Source organism: Sus scrofa, chromosome 6, assembly GCF_054392235.1.
Source record: "Sus scrofa isolate SSC_HxYL_T2T_F1_AM1 chromosome 6, Sscrofa_HxYL_maternal_Yorkshire_Landrace_v2.0, whole genome shotgun sequence".
NCBI classification, from domain to species: Eukaryota; Metazoa; Chordata; class Mammalia; order Artiodactyla; family Suidae; genus Sus; species Sus scrofa.
In genome coordinates this window covers 134,491,486-134,511,996 of record NC_139388.1, presented here as the reverse complement: position 1 = coordinate 134,511,996, position 20,511 = coordinate 134,491,486, and the positions used below count along the sequence as shown (strand labels likewise).

General features: G+C 40.5%; 1 long non-coding RNA gene across 1 annotated transcript in view; it reads right to left on the bottom strand.

The window, feature by feature from the left end:
* Positions 1-5,981: 5,981 nt before the first annotated feature.
* The window catches only part of LOC146402825 (uncharacterized), a 105,246-nt gene continuing 90,716 nt past the window's right edge, over positions 5,982-20,511 (bottom strand). The window contains exon 6 of the long non-coding RNA XR_014807915.1: positions 5,982-6,365. This is a non-coding gene — a long non-coding RNA (uncharacterized LOC146402825). The remainder of the gene's footprint in view (positions 6,366-20,511) is intronic.

The window sequence follows — 20,511 nt, the reverse complement described above, 5'->3', positions numbered from 1 at the left end:
ATTATATTTCTATTATCCCTATTCATATGCCTATAAACTATGTCTATATTCTAAGACTCGTCTTGATTTATTCATAAGGGCCTGCAAAATTCATGCTTTCATGAGGAAATGTTTGAGCTCTTCATATCTCTTTTGTGGTCATTTTCAACACCGAAATGACTAAATAGGTGGGAGTTTCAAGCTTCATTCGTTTCTGGAGCCAAAAAAAAAAAGGAGTTCTATATACTTTAGGTCTTCATTTCTAACAACAAAGTCCTGGATTTTGAAGAGGGATATTTTTATCCCCAGGAAATAATCTTCTTTAGAAAAAATAGCTGAAAAAACTAGTTATATTGGTATGTGTTTAAGCCTTTATATTGAGAAGGGAGATTATTAGCATAGTGGTTTGAGAAAATAAGTAGGATTCCTGTTTAATGAAACCCATTTTCATTATTGCTTGGCTTCGTGACTAGATAGCCAAAGGCAGGGAGGGTACAGAAGCTGGTGTGAATGGAGCTGCTTCAGAGGCTGAGAGAAACGAGCTGATTAGTCTGTAGTTACGGGAGACAAAGTGAGAAAACTGGTGGGGTTATGTGGAAGGACATGGGGAACTGGGAAATTGTGAAGAGAAACTCTGAGAAGACAACATAAGAAAAAGATCAGCGACAACACGTGTCAACCATACCTCTGACATCTGGAATGCTTTTCTGACTCAAGCTGCTGATTATGATGCAGAGACATTGCCCTTTTCATAATTTCTTCACTAACAAATAAGACTTGTGCACCAGTGAGAATGAAAACCAGTAGAATTCATGCTATCCAATCACTAGGAACTCGCGTCACCTTGGAGCATCTTTAGTTTTACAATCGGAGTGCGGGAACAAAAGAACCATGTGTTTGTTTAGCCATGCACAAGAAAAGTGCTTAAGAACCATGCAGAGGAATCATGAATTGTTCAAGAGAACGTTGGGAAGTGTAGGGGAGGGAAATGTTTCCCTTCTTCTCTTTTCCTAGAGGTACTTGGGCCAGCCTAATAATTAAATTGGTGTAAGAAAAATGAACAGGAGAAAAATAAATTTAATTGCATACACACGGGAGCTCATAGGAATAGCAAACTCAAAGAAGTGACCAAAGCAGGCAACGTATATGCCTTTTAAACCAAAACAGGATTTCTGTGAAGAATCGACAAAGGACTTAGGCTTGGGAGAGCACATTAATTAAGAGGTAATGCAGTGTGTTTAAACAGATTTCTCAGTCCTGATTTCCCTAACCCTGGCATTAAGGATGCCTTCTACCCTCCTGGTGCTGGAAGGGTACCTTCATCTGGGGACTTTCCTGACTTCGGAGGGACAAAGGAGGCTCAGATAGTCCTTCTCATACTGAGCTATTTCTTAAATAACTTTAATTCCAAGTAATCAATGTGCCAAAGTGGCATATTGGAGGGTAGCCTGCCTTACCTGTCTCAGAGGCATAAAAAAGGGGCATGTTATTTATGAGTGTCCCATTTAGGGAATATCCTTTAACTACAGATGCAAAGTGTGAATATGAGATTGGGCTCATCCCTCAAGAAAGGCAATTCACATCATCCTGGCCCTGTGACCCAACTATGAGAGTAAATACCCACTTCCCATTTTACAGAGGAATATTAAAAGTTTAACTCAGTAAATGATGGAAAGGGCATTGAGTTATTCGGATAAATGAGGTTATATAAATTGGAAGTATCATAAACTTTCACATCCATATATCATTTATGATTCCCCAAGTCAAGCAAGGTCTGTACAGAAGTATTTTCCCCATAAATCATTTTCTGAACATGAAGTTAAAAACCCCAATGCCCTAGAAAACATAAAGAAGATCCACACTATATAATTAGTGGAGAATGGAGTTGTGTTAGTCCCTCCTCCAGTGCCAACACTGTCATCCAGCCTCTGAAAACATTCAATCAAGTCCTCCTATTGTTTACAAATCAGATGCAGACCCAAATACTGCAAGGTTAGCCCGTTCTTCAAATAGCTACACTTGTGGCATAATTTCACAGCAAACTAGAAATACAGAGATTCAGGAGCTTTTCCCTGTTGTTGATAATCTTTCCACTCCAAATTATGCTGCAGCTTCTGTATTTTCTGCTACATGTGCTCTTTTTTAGGTGGAGCTGACAGTTTTGAGGTCACACTGGGTCATTGGTGGCAAGCTGACAGTAGGGCATGGCTGTTTGAGCTAAGTTACTAAGAAGTGAACCCATGTAGGGCCAATTCATTAATGAATGTATCATTAAAAGCATTACCTCTAGGACTGACTCATTGTTCTCTGCCCAGCCTGGCTCCTGCCTTGAAGCCTTAAAAATAAAGAAACCATGCTAGCTGAGGGAAGGGTTGGGACCAGCTAATTAGTGGTCCCCTTCCTGCATATTCTCTTCTCTCTACAGCAGACAGCAAGAGCACCTCTCCCTCCACCCACAACTACAGTTATGAATTGATTTGTTTCAGGGAAAAAGAGGAGGAGGATGGGAGATAATGAACCAAACAAGGAAAATGTCAAAGATCTTGGGTTATAGCAGTTTGGGTCCAGGATTCAGTAGCTGTATTGATGACTTTTTTTTTCAGCTTATATTACAAGTTAATATCAGAGTCATGCAGTCCTGAATAAAAACCTTATCTCCTCCACTTACAAGCTCGGTGAACTCAGGCAAGTTCCTTAATGTTTCTGAGCCTAAATTTCCCCATTTGTAAAATCAGGATAATGAGAATATTTATCTCAACTTGAGATAACACTTGTAAACCACCTGTAACGATTTACTTTTGGCTTCCAAATTTGGCATCGACATCTCTAAAGTGGCTCAAGCATTCCTTCCCCAAGAAAGCCACTGGGGCATCTATCTCCCCATCCCCCAATGACCTCACTGGCCGGCTGTGTTCAGTTCCCAGATTTGCACTCACTGAACTCTTCTTTCTCACAACATGTATTAATCTGTCATCCACTGCTAAGGATCATAAATGCTTGAGGATAGACCCTGCTGGAAAGAGTCACATATTTTCAAGATTGCTTCCTAAGAACATTATGTATAAGGCCAGGCAGTTGGACATGATACGAAATGTAGAGAAACTTATTCTTCAACACACACTTACTGAGAACTTAACTGTATGCCCTGTGCTAATGTAGAGTGGTGAACAAGACATTGATAAATTACAGTTGTAATAAATGCAGTGGAGAGTCATGTAGTCTGAAGACCATGGGAGGTTTTCCTTAGGGAATTATGGATTAGGCATCTATGGCTGTAATTAATGCTGAATGATAAACTATCCTAAAATTGAGTGCTTTCAATTATAAGAACTTCTTATTCTCACTCACAGGTCTGTGGGTTCCCTGGGGCTGTTCTGCTTCAGACTCTGGGTTGGCTAGGGTTGGCTACAAACTTTCAGTCAGGGACATACATGGCTATTCTGTGTTCCTCATTCTGGAGCCCAGGGTTCAGGACCAACAACTACTACTTAGAACTTGTACATCTTCTTTTTTTTGGGGGGTGGGGGTGGTCATACCCACTGCATATAGAAGTTCCCAGGCTAGGGGTCAAATTGAATGCCACAAGGACAGCAACGCCAGATCTGAGACATTTCTGCAACTTACACCACAGCTCACAGCAATGCTGAATCCTTAACCCACTGAGTGGGGCCAGGGATCGAACCTGCACCCTCATGGATACTAGTCAGGTTTATTATTAATGAGCCACAACAGGAACTCCAGAACTTTATCTTCTCATGATGGAGTGGAGGAAGGCAAGTGATCCAGCCCAACCTCACAAGCATGTTTAAGGCCTTTGCTATTCTCATGTCCCCTAATATTCCAATGGCTTAAAGCAAGTCATATAACCAAACCTAGCATCAAAGGAATGGAAAATAAACCCCACTTATTCTAGTTCTCTCAGCAAAATGTGTTTCTCCTTGACCAAATTTTAGACAGGCTCCTTATAACTATCTTTGCAAGTAGGCCTGACTTTTGAGTTTTCACGTTCATCTCTACATTTTTTAATTCTAGAGAGAGTCCTACTATGTCAGTTTAGTCAGAATCCCCCATTCTCAAAATCTGATCATCCTCAATGTTTAATCAGGTTCTTCATCCTCCACAATCCCCCAGTGATGTTTAATCACCCTGGCTTGCCTTCAAGCAAGAATGCTATCAGACTGATTTAGCCGGAATGGCCAGTTAATCCTGACACTTCCTTCTAGTAACTTTCTACCTACTTACCCTGTTCCTTGTCTGTAAATTCCCACATTTCCTTGTTATATTCATAGTTGAGCCCAATTTCTTTCCCTACTACAAAACCCCATCCTGTCACAATAGTCCCCCCGAATCAAGTCTGCCTTATCCTTCTTTAACAAGTGTCATGAATAGTTTTTTATGTAGTACTTGTTGAAGACACAAGGTGAAGGAAATAATTGAAAAACAGAGAAGAATAATCCAATAATACTACTTCAAGTGACAATTATGCTAAAACCTGAAGGAGACACCAGCATTAGCCAGGCAGAGGAGGATTCAGTAGGACTGACATTAGTTAGTTGTTCCCTTGATTTTGAAGATTAGCAGTTATTCCTAGACACCACTTTCTATGCCACATGCCAAGGAAACAAATGACAACCAACTTTCTGTTCTAGTGCTCCTGCCACGTTCCTTGAAGGGAAGGGCAATACATCCCAGCAGTTGTATGGGTATGCTGGGGGACTTTTTTCTATTCCTAAGGAGAGTTCTTTAAGCCCTAAAGAATTATAGAAGACAATATGGATTCATGTTACAAATGGTAGTAGCACTTACTCTCCATAATTGAAATGTATGAGGACTGTGGAACAAGGGTAAAAGCAGGATTCGTCTATCTATCATTGTGACAAATGGACAGTTTATCGCTTTGCATTTGCTCAGCACTGCAGGAAAAGGGTGGAAGTTCAGAAAAATCTATTTCCCACAGAGCAATTATCAATTTTAATATTAAATTTTAAAATGATTTTTAATTTATCAACTGGGTCCTTGAATTCAGTGTTGGAACTGTCAGATCTCTGCCTTGGGTATTAAGCTGATGATGGTTCATATGCAAAGTCCATGGATAACGAACATTTTGTAAATCTGTAATGTAGTTCTTTTTTGCTCGTTGTAAATTAATTGATCTTTTTGCCATTAGGGAGATGATCAAGTGTTCTACTTTTCTCTCTGTCTCCTTCACTTCTTTTAGGTTCAAATGCAAGGCAAAACATTCTAAAATAAAACCCAATTTTAATTAAAGCCACCCTGGTCCCTGGAAAAGCAGTATCCTCCTCCTTCACTGAGACTTTAAAGTTCTCTGCTTTGATGCAGTGTTGAAAAAAGCAATAAAACCGGGGTGAGCAGCTTTCAAGTGAAAGGTCGCAGAAGTATTGGTCTCCCGTTGCCCTTCACTTTCCTGGAAGTGGAACTTTCCACTGGTCTCGAGTGCAGAGTCCAAGAGAAAATTTGCATTCAGTAAAGCTGCAGACCAGGGTCAGCCCATTCCCACCAAATCTCACACATGGCATACCAAGACCAAGACCAGAGCTCCCTCCTTGGCCCTGACCTGACGCACAGAATTCAAAAGTTTTTGAAGAGGTCAGATACCAGGATGCGTAATTGTGCATTTTAGTTAATAGAACTTAACTTTGCCCCAGGGCTTAAAAATCATCAAGTCCAATCCCAGTCTAAGATGGAACATTCCTACCTAGATGTAGACTACATACATAATAAAATGATTAATCCCTAGTCTCCACATAACTTCAAAAATCTGAATATACCATAATGACTCCTTTGTTTTCACCTTTCAGAATGCTCTAATATTTTGAAAAATCCATTTCATAGTGAAAGAACTGAACAAAGTAATTAGGAGATTATTGTCAAGATCAGTGACTCCAAAGGGTGAGCTCCTTATTGCTGCTTGCTTCTATCTTCTTTAGTGACAATATTCTTATCATTTTATATGAAAATGAGAGCAACCTCACAGTGAACACTGTGTACAATTTTCTCCCCAATTTATTGGAAACTGATAGACCAAAAGCCCCACAAATGTAAGGACAGCATCTGCTATAGTCATAGCATCATTTCAGGCACCTTGAATAATGCCTGGCACATGAATGGCACAAAAAGTTTCTATGAATGAATAGATAAATATTTAAGTACATAAATATATAAATGGATATATGACTGTTACATCAGCATAAGACTATTTAATCATACAAAATAACCCAAATTAGAAGAAAGAACATCCTCTTGCAAAATGTGTGATATTTTTCCGCAAAGGTAAAATTTCAAGCCCACTTTTCTTTCCCCCAGGGAAATGAAAGATCAATGCCAGCAGCCCAGCAGTCACCAGAAGTCCCACGGTGTGTGCAAACCTGATGGAGGAGAGAAAATTGAGGTGAGGAAATAGATTTCACTTTTGAGCTTTAAGGTAGTTATTATAAGCAATAGGGAAGAAATAATTATTTTTTAAGTGATAACCGGTCAATGTGACAATCTTCTGTTTAAATGTAGCTTTGTGAAATAAGGCTATTTGGTGGGTACACGGTTTTACCACTCTGAATGTCATGAGTCTGTCAGTGTGAAAAGTAATTTTAAGAGTCAAATCATATTAAGCAATAAGTTGTTGGTTGCTGTTGTCATTTTCCTAAAGAATATAACAGAAGTTCTTTACTCTCTTTAGGTGACAATAACATCAACAATTAAAAAAAAAAAAAAGGATTCTGATTCCCTTTGTGCAAAATTGAAGAGTAGCACCTTTTCTGCATCATGATTTTTGGCGGCATGTCTTAGTTTGTGATTTTGAAACCAAGTCCCCCTAAAACTGAGCTCCCCTGTCAAGTTTATCATTACCCTCTCTATCCAAAGCTTTATTCCCTTTCTTGCCCCTCCCATATTCTGCTCTATATTGAGGAGTATCAAAGAAAATGGTGGCGCTCCAAAGCACAGACTCAAGCAGTAACTAATTAGGGAAGTGAGAGAATGCAAAAACAAAGAAAAAACTGGCAAAAAAACAATAGTTCAGTGATAAAACAGCATCCTATTTCCTTCTAAAAGAATATAGATAGCATTATGGCACATACCTTTGAGTTATTCCACAGAAACTAAGTCGTCCATCCATGGGGAGGATGGTGACTGTATGCTGACCACAGGCACTAAAACCCAGGCTGGTTGGAACCAAAATGTTGATAGCAATGATTCCTGAAACATCGCCTCGCTACCTCCCCAACAACCATTCAGGAAAAAGTCCATGAGCTGCAACCCTCACCTCAAATATTGCCTTTAAAAACCCTTCCCTGAAAGCCATCAGGGAGTTCAGGTCTTTTGAGCATTAGCTTCCCATTCTCCTTGTTTGGTGTCCTGCAAATAAACACTGTACTTTTCTTCACCACAGTCCTGTGTCAGTAGACTGGCTTTGCTGTGAAGTGGGTGAGTGGACCCAAGTTCAGTTCACAACAAATTTCTTTTACTTTTTGACAACTTACAACCTCTTCTACCACAGAAAGAGAAATAACCAAGGGATACCACCACAAGCAGGATTCTATCTGCCCTGGAAACGAGAATTGGTCTTCTCTTCCTGAGAATAAAATTCAGATTTCTAGAAGAATTTCACACCCTGCCTTTTAACTAATTCCTTCCCATCTACTCATTTTCCAGACCTATCCCTAGCCAAAATTTCATTTTAGCATCTAGTTCTCAGAACTCATAGGAGGAAAAATCATCTCTTGCTATTCATCTTTCCAGTGCTGTACCCCTTTGCCCCAATTATAACAGACTGCTACAGTGGACTGGAACACTCAGTCATTTCTCTGTCCAACCACTACAAAGCAATCAGAGAAGAGTTCCAATGAAATAAGACAGGGCAGGCTTATTAGCTAAAATGGACCATTTTCCACTGAAATCTACTGGGGCTTGTTTACCAGAATCTTAGTCACCAATAGAGTTGACTTTCAGGATTTGTGAAGCATGATGAACCTTAAGCACCAAACAATGGGGCTATTTAACATGGAAAGAGGATTGCCTCTAAGAAGCCACTTGGGGAGTGCAATGGCATTTACCACCCACACCAGAGCCAAAGATCTGAAAATGAGCCTTCATTCTAGACAGGGGCACTGATGATTGGGTGTAGGTGGTGCTGGAATACTAACTCTGGAATTTTTAAAAAGAACAATTCAATTAAAGAGCTACAGAAGAACCAAGGGGCAATGCGAGCCCCTGCTTGGCATAGTACATTGGCCCAGGCACTCTCACAAATACAAGTAGAAGCTCTTGAGCATTTCTTGAAATAATTCACTAATGTGTGCATATGTATATTTATATAAACCTATGTATATGCATATATATATTTATATGTATATATATAAGATATATGTATTTATTCTCAATTCCTAAAACTTATCATTCTTAAGGAGTTAGCATAAAGATCAAGTTTGTTTCCTTTGCCTTCAACTGCTTCATGTCAGCTTATAAATGTACAAATCAGTCAAATATCCAAGCTAACAGCATTTCATCAATCTTACTTTGCCCTTAATAATTCATCCCTCTTATATTTACTCTAATACTTGTGCAGCATAAATATGCATGATGTGTGGCTGTGTATGTTCAAGCATTTTCCTGGATAGACTAACAGCGGGAGACTTTTGACCTTGGTCTGAAGAGGAAAAAGTTATGGCAATAACTAATGACAGGAATGACAGTCTCATATTTTAAATTAAAGGGGAAAAGGGAGAAAAACATCCCCAAGAGAGAATTCCTCAACAGCAATTTATATTTCAGCCTAAGAGGTGCTTTTTGTAAATTACATTTGAAAACAGTTGCTTTTCCTGCACCAGGTTTAACAAGGATAATACCTATCCTCTTGCCAAAAACCTTATAGAGATGTTGCAAGAAATAATAAAAGAATGTCTGTGGAGACTCTGAGCTACTTGGAATAAATATGCTAATAAATACAAAGGCTCATTATTAACTCTAGTAAATATACCACCAGGAAAAAAAAAAAAAAAGAAAGAAAGAAACACCATAATAAAAGTGAAATTTGGGTAAAATCTACTAACTTCTAATCCAATTATTCTAGATGCTTTGATTATTTTCTTCCTGACTCCTTATATTTGTAAGGAGTGTATTAGGTATTTAACATCTTCTTATCTCACTGTTTTAAAGATTTTCAACATTCTCAGCAAGTAGTATCAGGTACTAACGAGAAACACTATGGGACTCTTAGATCACTGGCAACTGGGTTTCTCCATTGCAGTCAAGAAACCTAATCACTTGTGATGGAACATGATGGAGGATAAGGTGAGAAAAAGAATATATATATGTATGACTGGGTCATTTTTCTGTACAGCAGAAATTGACAGAATATTGTAAATCAACTATAATAAAAAATAAAAACCTCAAAAAAAGAAGCTGTAAAAACATAAAGATTGAGTCTTCTTCCTGTCTTTGTTGTGCATCACATGCTTTCAATCTCCAAGGGATTTTTTTTTTTTCCAGATGCCTCAGCCAGTCTTGGTGTGTTTGAAAACTCTGTTCTGTTTTCTGAGTCCGTTTCCCCTAAACTATACATACTTAACTGCTCAGGCTGAATTGAACTCAATCATCCTTCTTTACCATTTTTCAATGAAGCATTCTGTTCTGTCATCAGGTGAAAGTGAGAACAATACCTTCAAGATCTCATTTGCAGATATAATATTATGAGAAACCTGACACAGATTGATGTACCAGCTTGTAAGGGCACAATTAGGATCTTTATCTGCACAGGGAAACGTAGGCCAAAAGGCATTTTTCATTTTCTGAACATGCACCAACCAAACTGGTAGGCTGTGAAAGAAGCAAGATGTCAGGTTGCATTGAGAAGTTTTATTTTGTGATGCTTTTCCTGGGCCCAGACAATGACAGACCCTGAAAACTACATTTGTCCTAGCAGGGACCCCCAAACTGTGATGCGGTTGTTACTTATGTTGGTAGGGTTACAATTAACATATCAAATGTGCAAAGAAAAAAGAACTGCTTTATTTTCTACAGGGGATAGGATCTTTTTCATCAGCTCTCACTCTGCTGGATAGCTGATGGGGGTGGAGTGTGGGAGCAACAGGCTTTAACTGTAATTGGCCTGTTAATGTTTCAGCTCCTTGGAAGTATGCAGTTTCTTTGGGGTAATTTTTCCCCTGTCAGTCAGTTCAACATTTGCTCCCTCATGGAATCCCTCCTCACCTCTTCCTCTTCTTTCATCAAATGATGCTTGAATGGAGGGGCTATAACTTAGGAAGCGGGGCTAGAGAGGCCCTTGATCTCTTGCTGGTATCCAGCTAGGTGTCTAAGATAGACTGATGTAGTATTTGAATGCATCCTTTTATGCTCACTTTTGAAATGAACAGCTGTAATAGCAAAGTTCTTGGGAACTAGGCCATCTGCCTTGATGACTGACTCTAAAATGGGATCTCATTATCCAAACAGGGAGCTCTGTTGAGGCCTGGAACCCACATTTGGTGACTCCCTAGATTTAGATCAATCCTCAGAACAGCCTTTACTATTTGTTTCCTTACTTTTTCTCCAGCTATCATCCCCTAGGACAGTAGGTCCTACATTTTTATGTTCTCTTCTTCCATAACCAGGACATTCCTTTCGTCATTGTCATAGCTCAGGCTGCTGTAACAAATTACCATAGTCGGAGTGGCTGAGACACCATACATTTACACTGCACAGTTCTAGAGGCCAGACAGTCCAAGATCAAGGTGCCAGTCAATCTTGTTCCCAGCAAGTGCCTTCTTCCTTGTTCATGGACAATCATCTTCTCAATGTAAACTCATATGGCAGAAAGAGGAAGTAAGTTTTCCACTTCTAAGGGCACTAATCCTATCCTGAAAGCTCCACCCTTATGACCTAAAGGCCCTTATGACCCTTATTACCCACTAAAGACCCCTTCTCCAAATACTAGGATTAGGGTTTTAACATATAGATTTTAAGGGGGATAAAAATATTCAATTCTTAACAATCATAATCTTTATTTCTTTTTCCAGGTGGTACATCCCCAAACCCACACCTTCCCAGGGGTCATATGATTCAGTGCTCAGCCTTGGAGGTGGAAGGCTTCAAGGGGCAATAAAACATATAGCCTAATATTTTCAGAATATTATTTTCCTTGTTGCAAAATACCGACATTTAAAGACTTTTTTAAAGGTGCAAAGTTAAGAAATTGGCAGTATCTATGTGTGTGTGGGAGCCTAGGACCACTTGCGCACACACACACGTGCATGTGAATTGTTCTATATGTTGGTGTGTGTGTACATAGGAAGTAGGGGGCTAAAGACTCACAGGAAATGTAGTTATCTCAGCCTAGGAGGGCAAGACCCTTCTGAATTATTCCTACCTTCACCATGTTAAAACTTACAGTGTTTCATCACCTGCTGTAGGTAATGGTGCCTTGAAAATAGACATGAGCTGTCAGCCCAGGGCACTCTCCCCTCTAGGAACATGCGTATTTCCTCCAGGAGGTATCAGGGAAATGTCAAATCATCAGAGACTGCCTTTCCAACCCCAGCTGGCCTTGACCTGGGATAAAACACTTGTTTCCTGAAAACACCTCATAATTTAGACTCTATGACAGAGGTCCCTTCTGGATTTTCCACACACCATTTATTCTGCTTTCCCAGACTTCCTCATGGAGAATAGATAGCCACAGTGCCTCCACTCCATGCTATGGATTAGGCTGGTATTTAGACAATCGTTTGTTTTCCCCCTGGAATCAAGTACATGTGTGTTTCTCTCCCAAATAGTATCCCAGAAGTTAATTTTAAGTAGATTCAATTTTATGGAAAAAAAAAAATAGGATCAGTGAAGAGGAAGTCAAGTAAATGAAATCTCTTAGAGAAAATTCCATCTGGTAAATAATTATTTGCCAGAAACTCTGGAGAAGTAAATGGACCTAACATGATAATCATCCCACCTCACTTTAACCAGCTTCTTTTTATAGCCAAGAATGTAGTTTGATGATGGCTTTCATTTACTCACATGTTATTTATGAGTTTTGCCCACATAAAATTTGCAGGTACTTTGCTTTCTCAGTAACCTTTCTATTGCTGATAATTAACAGACGAGTGTCACTGAATTTGCTTTTTTTTGGTCAAGGAATATATAACTCTAAACAAACTAATTTATTATAAATTTTGTTTGAAAAATTTTAGGGTTGAAGTTGTTCTAAGTAGTGTTGAGTGAAAACAAACAAACAAACAGAATTTGGGATATTAGATATAGGTCCTGGCTCATTATGAGCTTCTTGTTTTAGGGGAAGTTGCTCTCAGTCTTATTTGATTGTCTATATAATGTAAATAATAATACTCACAGTGTAATTAGGAAACTGTAAGTGAAATTAAGCCTTTAGGAACTGACTGGAGCCGTTCTTGACAATTTTAGACATTCTTTCTCTCCAAGTTTAACATGTATATGTGCAGAAAGGAGAGAAGCCTGGGTCAGGTAAAGAAATCATCATACACGTTCCGCTGCATCATTTTGTTTTCTTCTGAACTTTGGACTCTGGCTGAGGCATCAACAGAAGAAACATAAATAACATAGCATGATAATCAACATCAGGGGGATGGTTGATGATTCAAAAAGAACAATACCCTAGAGGACAAGGATCACAGACCACAGGTCCCTTGCAGTCATCCCCGTGACATTATCAACAGACACATTCTATTGCTCAATATGCCTTTTGAATGGACCAGGCATTGCACACTGAGATGAATAAGATGGATATAGCCATAAACAAGACAGTCCCTGCACTCAAAATGCTTATTGTCCCATAGTGGAGTCAAGAAGTAAACCTGCAGTTCCAGTTAGGTGCAGTAACTACTGGCCAAGGAATAAGTACTAACAGCCATGAAGAAGGGTTTCTCAGAGGAAGTGGTACCTAAGCTGTGATCTGAGGTTGTTTCCAATCACCTACTTTATTTTTAGTATAATTGATTTGAAATTTCTGCTCTTGCCATGTCCTCTTACTCTCTTAGATAATACTATGTTGAATATAATCTTATTTCTAGCCCTGAACCATAGTTTATTTACTTTCCCAATTCTTCTCAGCAGCTTTACATAGTTAATTATTTAGCTGAATTCCCTAGAAGTCATTGGATCCTGAATTCATTGAACATTCATCTAAGGGTAGACTATAGAAATTGCTTTTATGGAAAAGTAATGTCATGCACATTTTATAGCACTAAGTGCATACTATTTTTTATTTGTTCAAAGGTAATGTTTGATAATGCTCAGTTCAGTGGATTCAGATGGCAGATTTCAAAATACAACCTTAAAATGGCTAAAAAAATGTACACCTTTATCTTATAAAGCTTATATCATTTGTACTTGTATAAATAACCTAGGAACATGTTTGTTTGTTTACCTGCAGTCTTTATGATATAATTTTAACAAAACCAATTCAGACTAGCTTAAACAGAATAAAAGAGAATTTTTCAACTTTTCAAATATGACTGGATGTCGTCCTCAAACATTGTTCTCAATGCTCTTTCTCTCTCTCTCCTTCCCTTCCACACATCTTTTGGTTCCCTTTGTCCCACCAATGTTTTCATATGTAATGTCAAAAATAGACCCCAACAAATCAACTCAAAGCTTCTGTCATCCTACAGACAATTACCAAGAGAAGTCGGGGATTCTTTCCTAACAAATTCAGCAAAATTCCTGAGGATGACTCTGATTGGCTAAATCTGAGCCATTTGGGCATGTAGGAAGTATCACAGGAGCCGAAGGAAGTAACCTGATTGGCCCAATTGAGTCACATGGGCAGCAAAATGGTGGGAGAAGCAACTGTGTATAACCAATATCTTCACCAGCTTAGAAGGGGCAACTGATGAAAGAGAAGGATGTTGGGCAGACAGCATAATAATTTATTATAACATGGAACTATCAATCAAGCATGAAGCATTTTTGAGTCAGGACAGGAGACTGTTTAAATACTCTGAGGCCTGATCATTGGTCCACCCGGGAAAAGTGTTGCCTCTGTTAAATAAGTAAGAACTGTCCCTGGAACCTGCACGTATTTTGACTGTTTCCAGCTCAAAGGAAATGAACCTCAAAAAAAGTAAAAGCTGAACCATGGTCTCAGGCTAAAATAGAGGATTTTATCTTTAGAAAAACAACAGCAGGAAATTCAGAGAAATCTCACCTGGGAAGAAATCTCTATAAAAACACATATGAACATGCAAAGGGGCTAAGAGGCAAATTATGGGAGCTTCTTTAACTGATCACTTAAACATCCAGCCTTGATGGAGATACTGCATTTTAAGGGGATTGTGGGGGAAATTAAGATGGTTCCAAACTGGGCAATAGAGATTGACAGAATCCAAATGAAAGGTTTACCTCAAAGAATAAGAGTAAAAAAATAGTGAAATATGGATTATTTAGTGGGTGGAAGAGAATAAAATGACCACTTTGTTTTCTTTTTGATTCCCCCAGTGTCCATGTAACAGATTAATTGTAAAAAGATGCTTTAAGCAACCATCAAAAATCATTAAGCTGCTCTGTTATAGGAATCATGCTATGGGCTGAGGACAAAACAATAAATGAGGCATGATCTTCTGGTAAAGTTACTGTTTCATGGGTAAGAAATCCTCTTCAGCAGACTGTTAAAATGCAATATTCTAGAAAGAGAACTTTGTAAAATGTGTGGATTTAAGAGTTCACGCTTCCAACTCTGCCAATAATTATGTTCCTCTATGTTGTCTGAAATTCTCCTATTAGAAGTTGACTCATCTGGGTTGGAAGGTATCTCTCAAATTTTAAATAACCCTGGTAAGCCTACCACCTCAATCAGGATTGTCAATTGTTCCTATTTGGTGTGAATTAATTAATCAAGCTTCTTAAATCAGTAAACTCAGGATGGTGGGTTGGGTTGGGGTGGGGGGGCAGGGATGGGGGGGCAGGCTTGAGGAGCAAGGGTAATGGAAGAAAGGAATATTGGTTTTGCAAAATAAGAGAACCAACCTTCCAAGTCCGACTTCCTCTAAGAGACCAATTAAAACTCAGCCTGGCCAGGATAGTTGTGTTTATTGGTTCCTTACACTGATGCTCTACATGAAGACATTTAAGAACACACACTGCTGTAGAATGCACAGATGAATAATTGACTGTGTCTTTCTTTGGTTGCCTCTGGACTCATCAGAAAGAACTGAAATTAATTTCCTTCTGCACACTTCCCATCTTACCAGCCAGAGTCAGCTGATATTTGTGTACTGAAGAACTTGGGGGATGTTGTCAGATAGAGATGGATCCAGGCAGACGACCCCTAGTAGGCTTAGGCAAATTCACTGAGATTAGGCTGAGTTTGTCTGAAAATATGAAACCATCTATACCATAGAGGGCTTAGTTTTCCAGGGCCTGAGAATACAGAGAGACCTGCAGGAGCTAAGAGGATGTGGGGACCTAAAACAACATCAGAGAAGCCCTCAGAGGCCTGGGCAAGGGGAACAGCTATGAGCACTGAGGACCAGGGCTTCCCTGTAGCTTGAGATGTATGTAAATAGCAGGTCCCCATCCATCAGAACTACAGAAGGAAGGGGAGCTGTGAGCACTGGCTGATGGAAGACACCTCACCAGTCCTCATGTATGGGGATGAACCAGATTTAATTTGATATCTGCATGAAGCAGTACTTGTGCACGGGATGGCATGGAACAATCCATTGCCCATTGCAGAATTACCCAGAAGTTATCATTTCAGTGGAGGAGATTCAAAAATCAAAAGGGAAGATATTTAAAGGAGAGCAGAACAGACATACTAGTTGATTCTCCAAAATCCACTGTGAAACTTTACCAATAATTCGTTCAGGAAAGGACAATTGACCTAACATGGCCATTAAAACAGGAGAGAGGCCTGCTAGGAATGTCTAGGAAAGGAGTCCTCATTCCTAAGACAGAGATATTTTATTTGTTTGTTTGTTTGATTGCTTTTTAGGGCTGCACTTGTGGCATACAGAATTTCCCAGGCTAGGGATCGAATTGGAGCTGCAGCTGCCAGCCTACACCACAGCCACAGCAATATCAGATCTAAGCCATATTTGCCACTTATACCACAGCTCATGGCTACACTGAATCTTTAACCCACTGAGCAGGCCCAGGGATTGAACCCACATCCTCATGGATACCAGTCAGATTCGTTAATGCTGAGTCACAATGAGAACTCTAGAAAGAGACATTTAAAAAAGGGATGGTCCTTCTTCCTCTGGACATTGTGTGTCTAGGTGGGACTTAGCCACACTGCCTTCAGCCCAAGAACAAAGTCGACACTTGGAAGTGGCCTTGCTAAGAGAACCACTGAGAAGTGGAGCTTGACCCTAACAGACCATATATACATCACGTTCTGAACCTCTTGTTAGATAAGATGCTAAATTTCAGTGTTCTGTCAATTGCTACCAGGACTATTTGATAGGCAAGGCACCACTATTTGGGTGTGACCCCCCTCTGTGCTTAGCACAGATGGTTCGTTAGGCTTTAGGCAGGACAGCGGGTCACTATGTATTACAATGGCCCCTTTTGTCCCCACCTCTACCTATTCTCTACCTTATACACTTGTGCCATCATCCCAAAACAATCTGATCAGACTGTATCTTTCCTTTAACACCTCTATGGACTTTCTATTTTTCTGTAGGGAAATTTCTCTAGCATGGCAGACAAGGTCCTTGGAAATCTGGGCTTCACTTGCAATCCTGTCAATCTCCCACCACTCATTCCATGCTCACCATTCTGATCTCCCTTCTGCTCCCCAACATATTAACCCCGCTTTTTGTCTTTTGGACCATGCATGTGAAGGTCTGCTGCCTAAATTTTCCTTACCATCTTTTCTGCCTGAAAATCTGCTTTTCCATCCATACCTGCCTCTAAAGTCTTTCCTGGACCTCCATTTGCTTTGTGTTTCATAGAACTTGGGGCGTGTCTCTTAAGACCCTTTCATATATCTATGTATATATGTCAATGCTCTGTAATGGCCTGTATGCCCCTTGAGTCCATCTCTAACCTCAGTACCGAGTTCAAGTCTAGACCCATGGTAAGCATTCAATTACTGGAACAAATAAGTGAAGGAATGAACAAATGAGTCCAACCCACCCAGGATCGCTAAGTTAGAAACAAATTCTATAGTATCTAGGTCCTTCCGCTAAGTAACTACTCATCATATCTCTGAGTATATCACAGCTAAAACCAGTTTTCTAATGCTTTCAACCCATGTGATGATTTTTTTCCACCACCTAGGCTGTATTCCTAATTACTGCTTATCCAGAGGGCTGGATCACTCTGGTGGGCATGACATTTTTATACTGTATTTTAAGTGTGAATGTGAAAAACTGACTTCCAGCCACGACAAGGTTATTCAGGATGGTTGCTTAACACATGTATGACATTGTGTTAAGAAATCTAAATTAGAAGCGTGTTATGTAGTAACACAAAGACCAAAACAAATAGCTAATGTATTAAAATATACAATGTATTTTTGAATGTCTTTGCTTACTGATCACACACACAAAGGACATCTATGTATTTTTATATAAAAAGTATTTTCAAAGAAGAAAGGCATTGGTAAGAAGTAAGATTTGGTCATATTTTAATGGTGCGATTAGCAACATTTATGCATGCATTAGTAAGTATGAATATTTGTTGAGATAGAATAAATATATACAAGAGAGAAGACAGGCAAGAACACAGAATAATGTGTCTAGGCATTCTATCGGTGCAGTTTTTTTCTCCACGGCTCTGCTTCAGCTGCTTGCCACCAGGACACAAACCACCATGGCATTCAGGGAGCTGACAAAACTGCACTGGTCTCTGGCAGTTTGCAAAGTTGGCTGCAAATGGAGATTTTCTAAGTGGCTGCTTGCTCGTGGCATTAGTGCCTAGGAAATACCAATAGCTAAGTGCTTCCTCTATTTCATTTTCTGAATTTCATAGCCTGATAGCAGTCAGGCTGCAGGCATTGTATTCTGAAAGGATTATTGCACTTTCTGAGAAGTTAGTCACTCAGCTTTTGCCCCCATGGCTTGGGACACCAACCGAGACATATTGCAATCACACAGCTGCAATAGACTGTCTCTCGTGGCTTAGTGCTTAATGATGTTCCCAACATCAGACCTCCCTTCTATTGTGTAGACTCTGCCACCAACTCCCTTTTGCTTCTTTGAAGCCTTTTTCTATTTTTGAATTTACCTTATTTATCTTACCTTCACACTTCCCTGACCTGATTACCCTTAGACATAATCAACTCCTGTTTTCCTTTCTGTATCAGTGGCTGCCGCTTGATATTACGGTGTTATTTTAATATCGTAACGGAAAATGATAAAGGCCAATCAATTACTTTGTATTATCCATTGTGTTCCATTGGGATTGATTTTCCTCTATGTAATCATGTTTGCAGCCATAAAAACAAAGATTAAAAAGGGGTTTCTTTCTATTTTTCATATTCAGAGGAGTCGTGTTAGTGTCCCTGTTTCATAACATAGCTGCTAAGAACTAAATCTCCTCTAGAGAAATGGAGTCCCTAGGAGGTGGCGAGAACCACAAACAGGACCCCATGCCTCACCTTGGATTTTGGCCCTTGTCTTGAGTATTTATTTTCTCTACTGCTCTTTAGAAAATTCTGGCATCCCATTTATAATCTAATGAATGTCAATCCTGTGTGGGCTGCACTTTTTTTTTTTTTTTTGCATTTCCTAAGAGACTGCTACATTGTTGCTTTGCCTTCTCACCCCATAAAGTGTTTAAAATCTCCCATGTCCAACAACTTAGAAATGTAGCAATATCAAATTTTCCCCAGGACTGTGGTACTGTTCACTTATGGAAACTTCAGCTGCACGCCAAGGCTCCCGGTCCTTGAGAATAAATATACATTAGATGCAAGCCCGGCACAGAACAAATTCCAGGAGATAATACAAAGCGGGCAGGCAGCTTGCAGGAGAAACCCGAAGAAGACTCCCAGTGCCTTTGGCAGGGAGATCCTCTGAGCCAGGAAACGGCTTCAAGGAGATGTGCTACAGAGACCAAGTCCCCTAATCACTAGCTTTATAGGAGCTGAGATTGATGAGCTGCTGGGCAGCCTGGAACAGCAGCCTAGGACACGGTGGAAAACAGAGCTCCTCCAGAGCCCAACTCGGCCCCAGAGCTGTGCCCCTGCCATTCCTGTGGCCACACAGGTCGACTGGCCTTTTGTCTTTGGTTTAGTGTAAAAAACGCCATCTGGAAACCTTGCCTGGAGGCAAGCTTTGTGTGGCTACGTTTTGTCTGACCTCACTTTCAGTGCTGGACTGCTCCAGACTCTCTGCCCTCCTTCTGCTCCTCAGAAGAGCTTTTTCCCAGAAGTAAGCAAACAGCAGACATTACAAATCATTTCAGGTTAAGGGCACGGTAGGGGGAAAAGGGGGATGTGGGACTGGGATGGGGCTTCTGATGCCAATGTCCCCCGGCAGCACCCAGACACATGTGGATGCCAATGGAATCTCAGAGAAGGTCAGTGCGGCCATCAGGGGACTCTGGGGTCTGGATGGGCAGGATCACTCTGCTCACCCCCTTCGCCACCCCACCCCAGGCCCTGGGCTCTGGAAATCACTACTTCTGTCAGTTGCCACAGTGCAGATTCTGCCTTTTAGGCTACGGTATAGCTCTTATTTGCTCCTGTGTTTGTGAAAACGTTCAGGATATAAAGGAGACAAAGAAGTGCTCTCTGCTTGTGTTCGGGAAGGTGGCCACCACCCCGAACTCTGTTGAGACCCTCTATGGAATTTCTGACTGGTGCTTCCCCCTTTCCGGCCCTTGAGTCTATAGCCTCCTTTGCAACTGCCTCATCCGCCAGGTCCCTTCGGGCAGCCCTGTCACCTCCCTAGCAAATGAAGCCTGAGGAAGTGAGCAAGGCCCATCACAAAGCCGCCCTCAGCTCTCCAAAGCCCCAGGCTCCTGTTTGCTCATTTGGTTAAAACAAAGTCTCCAACTGCTGCCCGAAGCACCCTCCCTTTGAGAGTTCATGCTCAGAGCCACCGGGTAATTTTTATTGTAGAGCAAACAGTGGCTTAAATGGGTTGTCTCTGAATGGTCATTATCTTCCCCTCCACCTCCACCTGCCACAAGCCCCCCGGGGTGCGGGGCAGCTGCTGCCAAGCCTGCTTGCTGCCGCCTGCCCCTATGAAAACACAGACCCACCAAGAAACTCACAGTCATGAGTATGGTCGAATGATCTGGAACTTTTAAAAAAGTGTTCCAAAAGCTTTGCAGCCCACTTAGCGCTCTGGGAGAAGAGAGGCTGTGGAATGGGGTCAGCTTTCTTCCTCAGGGAAATTACTCAGATAGGTTTTAGAATGTATAGTCTGTGTTGGGATGATAAATGCAAATAAAACATACCCTCCAAACTCAGAGTTTCTTTGGCTGAAGAGGTCCTCTGGGGTCAGCTATCTCTCCTGCTCTTCTGTTTTGACAGAAAACTAGAGAGCAGTTTTCCAGGAAGCTGATCCAGGACTCCGGCCTTGTAGCTCCCCTCCCATC